Below are 10,405 nucleotides of genomic sequence, written 5' to 3' on the forward strand. Positions count from 1 at the left end.
CAGGCTGTAAAACTCTCTTCAACCTCCACAAGTGAGCTCAACATACAAATTCCTCCTCAGCGCAGTGCCTGCCCAGCAAAACCTCTCCATGCTTGTCCAGGAACAGGTTAGGAGAGCAGGATCTGGCCTGAACCAAACCCATCTAGAGATGATGGCCATCCAGTGACAAACCCTGTTTAACTCACCACAGCGGGCACTTGGCCTCCGTATCCACAGGATGACAGCAGAGTTTTCCCCCGGCGCGGAAGGCAGAGTGCCGAGCGATGTCTCCTGGTAAGCCTCCTCAATGTCTCCCGCAGCACGGCCAGGCAGGGGAGGTGGACTGCGTACATACCTCTGGGGACCGGGAGCGCACCCAGCGCACTGGGGAGTGGTGGCTCAGCGAGCTGGAAGCAGGCAGGTTGCGTGTACCGCCTTGGGAGGAAGAGTTGCACACCCGCAGAGGTCTTCAGCAGGTTCTTCTCAGGGAGGAGTCACGCTTTTCTGTATCACCACTCGCCATGTCCTCGAGGACGCAGGGCCGTGGCTCAGCAGACATCACAGGAGGTGCTGGGACACCTGCACCACAACAGCGCGCAGGGAGTGGACACTGTTGGAAGAGGGAGAAATATCCCTGGACTCAGAGGAGATCGTGCAGGGGTTTTTGTGCCTCAGGAAGTTGGACGACTAAAGACAAGCCTGGAGGCGACACTCTTTCCTGCAAGTGGGCAGGGGAAAGTTAAACAAACCCTTTTCAGTCCCGTTCGACCTGATCCGTCTCTCTGAGATATCTACGTTACGTATTTTAGCTCACATTACAATAAAACCTGGCTTGTTGGAGTTTAAAAGCCTCTTGGTTCCTTTAGAAAGCTGGCTGCGAGAGAAGATCAAGGCAGATCACCACAAAGCTCTGGCCAGCTCTGCCTTCATGTTTATTTGAAGCACAGCAACTCACCTGTCACAGAAGAGGCGCCCAGAGCAAGCTGACACACTTGTTGGTCTCCAGTGACTGCAAGAGAAGTCAAGACATTATGTTCAGCGCTCACAGAGATGCCTATTCCTGCACAGAGGCAGCTGAAACCAGAGCTGACCGGTCACGGGTCACATCTCCTGGGTGGCTGCGGCGCCTAAACATCAGCTCCGGGTGCCACCCGAGGTGCCCTGGGGCGCTCAACATCCACCACTAGAGGACCTGACGCAAGACCAGGAGTTCCATACCCTGGAGGTGGGTGCAGTGTGCGAGGACAGCCCCATCAGAGGGGCTGGAGAGGGGAGGACAGGGAGCCTGGCCCTCACCCCAGCAGAACCAGTCTGCACCATCACCGGGACAGGAGAGCAGCCTGCCCCTTCACCACCACACTAACCTACTCTGCCCAGTTTCTGACACAGTTTCAGCCTGTTAACTTCTAACGCTCTTCCTGGTTGTCAGAGCAGCCCTGGGATGACCGCAAACACTTGTGTTTGGACAAGTCAACTTCTTGTCCTCAGCATCTGCCGAGTAGGCAATGGATCGGGGTTACAGCATCGGTGGATGAGGGACAAGCAACTGATGTCATCTACCTGGACTTGTGCAAGGCATTGGCCGCGGTCCCGCATGGCATCCTTGCCTCTAAACTGGAGAGACATGGGTTTGACGGATAGAGCAGTCGGTGGATAAGGAATTGGCTGGATGGCCACACTCAGAGAGTGGTGCTCAGTGGCTCAGCGCCCAGGTGGAGACCAGTGATGAGTGGCTTTCCTCAGGGGTTGGTCTTGGGCCTTTAAAGGTCCCTTCCAAACTAACGACTCCATGACTATGATCAGCTAACGAACAGCCATCTAGGAGTTAATATTTCATTGAGATACTCCAGCAGGAATTATCATGAAATTTGTAGCTGGCCTAAAGTTGAAGCATCATCAGTACAACGGAGAGCAAGGTTATTGCAGAAGAAGAGCTGCCTGATCTTGAGGTCTGGAATAACATCGCTCCAACGCAATTCAGCAGAGGAAAGGAAGGGGCGCATGCTTAGGCGCTGATCCGAAGGATTTCTGCTCAAAAACGGGAGTCCATCAGAAACGATAGAACTCCATTTGCTGAGTGTCACAAAGCAAAGGCTAAGGAGAGGCAGAAACGCTTGCTATAAATACGACAGGGAAGTAAACACCATGGAGGGAGAAGACCTATTTAATCCAAAGCACAAATTGGCACCAGAATAAATAAATATAAATTTGCCATGAACACAGGCTGAAAATTAATAGGATTCTAACCACCAGAGAAGTGATGTTCTGAAACAACCTTTTGACAAGCAAGTCATACTGATGTTGGGATGGCTTTTGAACCGTTTACAGTTCACCAGCGGACAAGGACAACAGTGGACAATGCGTTTAATGTCTTAGAAATCTGTGTATATAAACACCAGGAACAGAACAAACAGGAGGAGCTGAAATTCTTCACACAAAGCAAAATTCTGATTTAATTGGCATAGCAGGCTGGTTGGGATAACTTATGTCTGGAATATTAATATCCAACTGTATAGCTTGTTCAGGAAGGGCAAACAAGGAGAAAGAGGAGGATCTCAAGAGCATAGGTACCTTCACCGCGTACGAGGCTGCAGGAAGAAATAGACTCTGAATAAGAATTAAAGAGGGAAAAATGGGTGCTGCTAGAGCAGAGGCATACGGAAATTCTGCTAAGAAGGGAAAACAGAGCAGCCATTTTCATGAGTGGTTCACAATATCATCCAAAAACTAGTATCTGGTGGTGGCAAGGGATTTTAGCTCCTCAGAATCACTTGACAGGGATCCTGTAAATCACCAATCACTTGGCGAGTTTTATGACTGCATTGGCAGAACAGCTCTTGTCCAAAAGGTAAAACAGAGAAACGAAAACCCTAAAGCTGGAGTTGTTCTAGATTTGATTCTGGCCAAAAGGGAAGAAAAATAAGAAAATAACTCATAGCTCAAAAAAAGAAAACCTCCAAGCTTCATAAACTGGTAAAATTGATGAGAAAAAGCCCCCAGATGCTAAAGAGAACTTGTGGTCCCTTCGAGAAACAACAGCAACAACTGAAAACGGTTGTGATGAGGATGCAGCAGAAGGAACCGAGTGAAAGATCAGCTTTTAAAGATCAGAACTTTTCCACTGATGTCAAGCACAGGACAGAAGTGAAAAGAAAGGAAAAATACTTTGGGTTACTTGGGAGGGGAAGGGGATAATAGGTTAGAAAATTAATTTTTGTATTAGCTGGGCTTGATGACCGTTATTATGGAAGGATTCCAGACTTGGAGTTTCATCAGTTCTCTCCAGGAATCCTCCGACATCCCAGAGATGATGCCACGCACAGGGATTTCCACGCAGTTTTTGACACTGTCTTGTATGACATTCTGATAGATGAGGTACTCATCTAAGTTAAGCTTCTCTAAAAGAAGCACAAACTGTCAACTACTAAAAAAAAATCTACTTGGGAGATGGTTTTAGCTCAAAATGGGAAAATACATCGAGAGGAAATCTGGCCGAGACCTAGCGTTACCCAGTATTTCCTACCTGACTTTCACGATGGCATAAAGCCTTTTCTTATTAAATCTGCAAGTGGATCAACTTAGAAGCCAGGATTAGAATTCAAAAGAACCTTGACAAATTGAGGGGGAAAAAAGTCTGTAAAAAAAAAAGAAAAAAAGACTGCAACTTAGGAGCCTTCCTCCGTGCCTGGAGCCTACGGAAGAACTGCCCATTTCAGAAACACAGATTGGGGAACACCTTGAGAAAGTTCTGCAGTAACACGGACGAAGGTTGGACGACCAAACACAACCATGCCACACAAACTTGGTTGTAAGATGGCGTTGAACAGACATCCGGGAGGAATTATCTTGTCCTGGGCCCCAATCGCTCCCCAGCATAGGATATTTTTTTCTTATTTCCAGTCCAAGCTTCCCTTAACGCAGCTTGCCCACCACCTCTTGCCTTCTCCATCTTCCCTGTGCATCTTTTCTCAGGGCTTCTTCTTATCCACCACCAAATTTTACTTTGAGCAAGCTTTTGAATGCATTTACTTATTTTTAAAGGCATGATGGCGGTCTGAGCAAAGACGTGTTGCACTAACATGTAAACATCCAGCGTATTAATCGCAGCAACAAGGTGGACGCCAGGCATTTCGGAGGGATGCTTTCTCCCACAAGGATGACAAAGTGTGTTTGTTTCTCTATAATTAACAGCGAGAGTACACCTCCACACTTCACACTTCAGCTCTGCCTATCTATTTATTGCAGTTTTGGCAAACTCATATGTCACTGAACGGGGCCCTCTTGTTTGGTTCCTTGACTTTTTTTTTTTTTTTCACCTCTCTCAAATTTGTCTATTTTGCTGTGTTGAGGTTTTGGGGTTTTTTTAAGCTTTCTCAAAGTCCTGGTCAAACATTTGTGTCCGTTCTTGCTGCAGCCCTTCATTATTTATCTGATCAAGGATGTCTTTGAGAGCCCAAATCAAGCATTTCTCCTAAGCTTTAAACTTGCAATGCATTCCGAAGACTTTTTTGTGCCTCTTGCAGTATCACAAAGAAGATGAATCCTTCAACTTTATGATCCTGGGAACGAATTCCCTAAAACACAGAGGGAAAAGGCGTAGGGTCGGGGGACTGGGATGCAGTACAAGTGTCATTCATGGTATCTATGCATCACATTTGGCCCTAGAGTACACCGCAGTGTTAACGTCCTGACATCCTTGTTAGCCTTCAAGGTGTATGAAACACAAAATGTAATAGAAAAAAAAAACAAACCTATTGCTGAATATTGGTCCTGGCAAATTTTCTCCAGAGCAAACACGAGGAGCCCTGGCAAAGCCCAATACACGTGGTGAGGACTCCGTCTCCTACGGGTCCTGCTCTCCTTGCAGTCACTTCTTGTCCTGTGATGCTAAATTTGGGGAGCTGGATGCCAAGGCATCAAGTGAGACCGAGAACAACAAACAGCCATGAGATCTGCACAATTTCTTTTAGAGCTTAAGATGCAGCCTGAGAAGAAGCTGGTGCAGGGCTGCACAAAAAAAAAAACTTTAGTTTTGAGTATCCAAAACAATACTGCACCAATGAAAAATACTGCCACTCACCATTTTCTCCTTTTCTTGTCAAAACGTTGAGCGCTGCCAACTCCAGCAGAGATCTTCACGCCCCTCGACACTTCATTCCTCTTCCCTATGAAACCAAATACTCATCCTAGTCTTTGGTCCCCACCATTTAACATGCTATTAGTCCCCGCAAGTGCCCTCCCCTTCTTCTCTGACCGCTAAATTTCCTTCAGAGCCACCACAGAAGGGATTTCCCCACATTTTTGTAAATCCCAATATCCACTATCACCCAGACCCCGTTAGTCAAACACCGCTAACACCTTCTAGGACGCTGCAGAAGCACGTCGGGTAAAATCCCTGCCAACGCCACAACTGCCCGCATCTTAAGGCTGGTGATGTTTTCTGGCCATGTTTTCCTTTTTGCCTTACATACAAGTTCAGGCAGCTGGAACCGCTCTGATGAGTCTTTCTGCAAGCTTTCAAATCCATCTGTTCCCGATACTCTGTGCTTCCCTTCACATCAGAGCCTCCAGAGTTGGTATTTAAGACTCGTTAGTTTTTTTCCTGATTCCATTTTTATGTAAATACACATTTATCATGTTTGCCCAAGGAGAAAGTATTTGCGGTTTCCAATTCCCCAGTGCCGCCTAATGCCTGTGCACGCAGCATTTAAACGCTGTGACCCTTCTGTCAGGAAGATGGTAGAGGTTTTGAGAGGGGTCTAAAGCCAATTATTTTATTTATTGGATACTGAAGGGTAATGAGTTGGTTAAACTTGCCATTTGTGCCTCTCTAATTCCTCGGCTGCACGTCCAGCAGTGGGAGGTATGGAGAGGGTCTCCATCCAGCAGATCTCTATGGAGCTACTTGGGAAAGAGGAGGCCGAGAGGATTGCTTGCACGGCAAGTGAGGTGAGAAGAGTCAGCAGCCACAGATATACCTGGGCTGGGACTTGAGCGCAGACCTGGGTTTGCTTATTAATCCCAGCAAAGGGTTTGCTAAGCTCACACGGAGAAAAATTTGATCTGAGAGAGCCTGAGATTGTCAGCTGGACTCCCAGGTTCCCGACTCCAGGCTTCCCAAGAAAATTATAACTGAGAAACCAGCCGAGGAGCTGACCAGACCAAAACACAAGGAGTGGCCACGCGTGATGCACAAGAGAAACGGAGGCACCAGCCAGGGAGCCAACCATCATCAGCACAGAGGGACACCACTTTCTGCCCATGTGGAGGGCTGGAAAACTTCTCAGCCTTCAGAAGATCGTTGCGAGACCAAAGAGCTGTTTTCTTCTCCACAAAATGATCGCAAGTTCAGGTAAATGAGAAGAGTTGGCTAATTACAGGCCTGTCAGTTGGACAGGGAATAGCTGGCTGTTCTATGGGAGTTCACAGAAAAGAGACTTGATCAGCACAACCTGTTATCTTGATGGAATGATAAATCTTGGTGATAAAGGTAAATTAATAATTCAATGATAATTAAATGCGAAGGGCATTTCATTTGGTCCCGTATGGCATTAGGACCATGAAACTCAAATGGTAAAATCAACATCACCCTTATAAAATGGACTGAAAGCATCACAACCCACAGGTCTCAACCTGCACCGGGAACGTGCCACTACCAAGAGGTCTCCACAGCATCCTGCAAATCCCAGCTCTCGGAGAGATATGGGCAAGTAAATCCCATCTGCAAGATTCGTCTCGCCTAATCACGGACATACCCAGTGCCCACATCACCATCCCAGCTGCCCCAGTGCCCACATCACCATCCCAGCTGCCACCTCAGACTCCACGTAGAAACAGAGATCACATTTGGCCAGGGAGAGCCAGCTGTGGGGTTCAACTCAAATTTGGACACCTACAAGGGAGCAGAACGCGTGGCTTCCTGCCACGGTCAGTGGAATTGGCATTCAGCTGTGTACATGTTGACTCATAGTGCTGCTTTGGATGCCTCGGGGTATCCCAGACACCCACACAGCGCTGAGAGATCAAACACGGGGTCTATGGGAGACTCGCATCCAGGTGGGGCACCCTGAGGAATTGAGGATAGTACTTCGAAATTGGTGTGAAGGTAACCAACCCAAGCCCTGGAGCTCTAGTTGGCAAGGCCTGGAGAGGGATTCAAGTGAAGCCAGTGCTTGCTCTGCAGCCAGAAGATGGATTCAGTTGCCCACACAGACATCTGGTGCCATTTGAGATGCCCTGGAGACCCAGCTTTGTCTCCAACTCTCATTCCAAAAGGGCACGGGACTCCAGTATGTCCTGCATGGCAACTTCCGTCCCTGGGGTGACTTCTTACATACTCCAGGACCTCTCACAGCCCTGGACATCTCTGTCTGGGCAAGCAAACGCCAGCACAATGGCATCCACGGCTGGGCCAGGCACGTTTTGAGCAGGGACTGAACAGGCTGCACAGTTACCCGCAGGTATGCTCACACGGCACAATGCAGTGCCAGATGGACATCCGTATCTCCTGTGGGCAGAAAGAGGCCTGTAGGTATCCCATTTCCTGGGCAGATATTCAAAGCTCTGGAACATTGCACACACTTATCTTGGATTCCTGTGGCTGTGATTAGGCATGCTCTGAGGAAATCCAGCTTTTCAGGGCACAGGGATTCCAGGCAGCCTTTTTTCTGGTTCAGATGGCCTGAGGGAAAAAGTGGTCAGCTCATGCAAGCTCCTCCAGGTGTGCTCAGTAGTTAATGCAGCTACAGGCACCGGTGGAAATTTATTCTCCTGAAAGTCGAGGTGCCACGGAATACGGCCAGATGAAACTTCAGGATCCTGCAACCACGGGCGGTGAGTAATTCACACGGAGCCATCAACGAAGGGACTACCGCTCAGCCAGATGAGACCCCGTCCCGGCTCCTCAGCAAGCCCAGGCACAGCAAAGAAAACACGAGGGCATCGCTGCTGGCAAGAGCAGGTGCCAGGTTACACCATCCCCTGCCCACGTTCCTGCCATGGTCTTCAAAAGCTATGGTCTTCAAAAAAAGCTATGGTCTGCTATGGTCTTCAAAAGCTGTTGGTTGATGGCAGACAAACGACAAATCCAACGGCCACCGGCAAAGCTCTGCCCCTCCAGACCTCCAGTTAAAAGGACGTTAGTAACTGCAAACAATCTCAGATAACAATTTCATCACTTGTTATCTCTTCTAATTTTCCCACTGATATGTTTTCCAACACGGAGCCCTCCCAACACAGAGGTCGCAGAGAGCAGTAAGTTTAGGGAGAACACAATGGGCTTGAAAGGTATTTGTCAGTGCTGTTTTCTCAAGTCAGCCTAAATGTGGGTGCTTGAGAATGAATTTGTAAACGGGAGGTTTATAAATCAGAAGTTCATCATCACACACACGTTCCAGGAACTCACCAGGGGTTACAGAGGTGCGATCTGGATCCCTCATAAGCTTTGGGCATGAGGTCTGTTACCTCTTACTGGAGTGAAGGGAGGAATAAAATCTCAATTTCTAGTTAGTCACAGAGATTTGATCAACACATTTGTGTTAATGATCTGTACAGTCCAAATCACATGAAATCCAGAGACGCAGAGAAGATGTGACAGACTACGGGTGCCCCGAGCCCCAGTCTCACACTTGGCTTCTGCGCTGCTTTTGGGAGAGGAAGCATTTTTGTTTCTTTGCGCAGCACCTAATATAATAAAATCCCAGCATAACAGACACGGGGTTCACTGGTGCTGCTGCTGCTGTGCAGATAATAAATAGTCATAAGCAAGTGAGAGAGAACCGTAGCATATCCTTACCTGGCAGAGTCCGACTCTGCGTATTGTGCCTGCGAGTACACACACGGCATGCTGCAATTAGCGTCGCTTCAGCAGGGTAATTTTTCACACGTGTCTGCAAGAGAACAACAGCGCAGTTAATATACAAGATCCTGCGCCAGCATCGGTGATTTAACTGCAGCACCTTGACTCCACCACCACAGAGGAAGGAAAACAGGCTCACCAAGTGCCTCCCTTGAGGCAGATCCTGCTGCTTTCCCCGCTCTTATCCTCAATTATCCAATTTCCATGGTAGAGTTTTTCTCCTCTACCATGTGGCAGCTCCTGTCTGGACGCAGCCCTCGCTGCTCCGTCTGTCTGCTCTAATGCAACGGAACAACCTCCCTCAGAGGCCTTGAGTAACTGGGGGCAGGTAAGAGTTAAAATCCTGTTTCATGCACACATTAAGACATGTCCACAGGTGCAGAGAAAGCTGTGCCCCATTCCATAGCTACGGCTCAAAGAGCAGCACAAGAAGGCACAGGCTCTGTTACACACTCTCTCTAACACAATCTGCCACCTCAGGGCAGGGTGGGGTGTGCATGTTGGTCCCTTTTCACATTCCCAAAACCTTGGGTACATCCAGCTGCAGCCAAATCACCATCCACCAGAAGTTTTTCTTGCTGAGATCCATGCAGAAAAGAATTCAGGAGGGCAGGATCAGGGCTGCAGCAGATGAGGCCGGACATGTTGCTCTCACATGCAGCCCTGTCTGCTCCACAACTGCTCCCTTCCCACCTCAGCCCCCTCCACAGATGGTCTTACGTACAAAATGAAGCCTCACCATCCAGTGTTTGAACAGCAGAACACATCCACCTGTGAAGGCATCATGTTTGCAACAAATTAGGCCATCACTTTGCCACAAATTGGGCAAAACCCCCCATTTTGCCATCACACCTGCTGTGAGGATTTGTTTCTCAGTCTGGGATTTAAACAGAGCAGAGGGATTTTTAAAAGCTCTCCTCACTCCATCAGAAGTGCTACTCGTGCCACACTCCTGAGCAGGAACAGACAATCTCTTATTGGGAGAGTAAATCTGAGCACAATCCATCCTTGCGCGTGACGGAGCCACCGGCCCCTCTCCACAACCACCCAGCTTTGGACCAGAGGCACCAGACCCAGCTTGCCCAGTACCACTTGTCTTACCGCCGCTAACGCTCACAGCACCCAGCCCCCTCCCCGCGAGGACCCACGAGTCCCGATCCCTAAAACCTGACTGCTGCCAGTCCCACAGATACCCACTGCCTAGCAGTTTCTCCCAAACGCTCGCACAGACTCTCTAACTGCATTTTTTGCACCCAGAACAGCTATCCCCCTGCCCCAGATGTCTGGACCAAGCTTACCGCTCACCCATCACTTCCCCTGCACCTTCAGGAGAAGGGAAAAGCTCATCCCAAATTGGTGGGATGAGCTGCTGTGAGTTGAGCTCCCCTTCTTATTCCGAATGAACTGCTCACTTTGAAGGGATAAACCGTCTGATTAAGCTAACGGCTCTTCCTTCCTCACGGTGATTCTCTTTGAAGGATAGAGGCAAAGCCGGAGCGAGCGCAATCTCTAGCAGCAAATCCACTGCTGACTCCTCCTGGGAGAGACGCCTCTGTGCAGAACGGGAGG

The 10,405-nt window shown here is 48.6% G+C and overlaps 1 long non-coding RNA gene across 1 annotated transcript; it reads right to left on the reverse strand.

Moving 5' to 3' along the window:
* Positions 1-427: 427 nt before the first annotated feature.
* Positions 428-8,870, reverse strand: LOC147597303 (uncharacterized). The gene is made up of 3 exons (XR_015261268.1): positions 8,774-8,870; positions 935-988; positions 428-589 (listed from the first exon to the last, which is right to left on the reverse strand). It is a non-coding gene; the product is annotated as an uncharacterized LOC147597303 (long non-coding RNA).
* Positions 8,871-10,405: the final 1,535 nt, after the last annotated feature.

Source organism: Chlamydotis macqueenii, chromosome 28 (genome assembly GCF_036417535.1).
Source record: "Chlamydotis macqueenii isolate bChlMac1 chromosome 28, bChlMac1.mat, whole genome shotgun sequence".
Lineage (NCBI taxonomy): Eukaryota > Metazoa > Chordata > Aves > Otidiformes > Otididae > Chlamydotis > Chlamydotis macqueenii.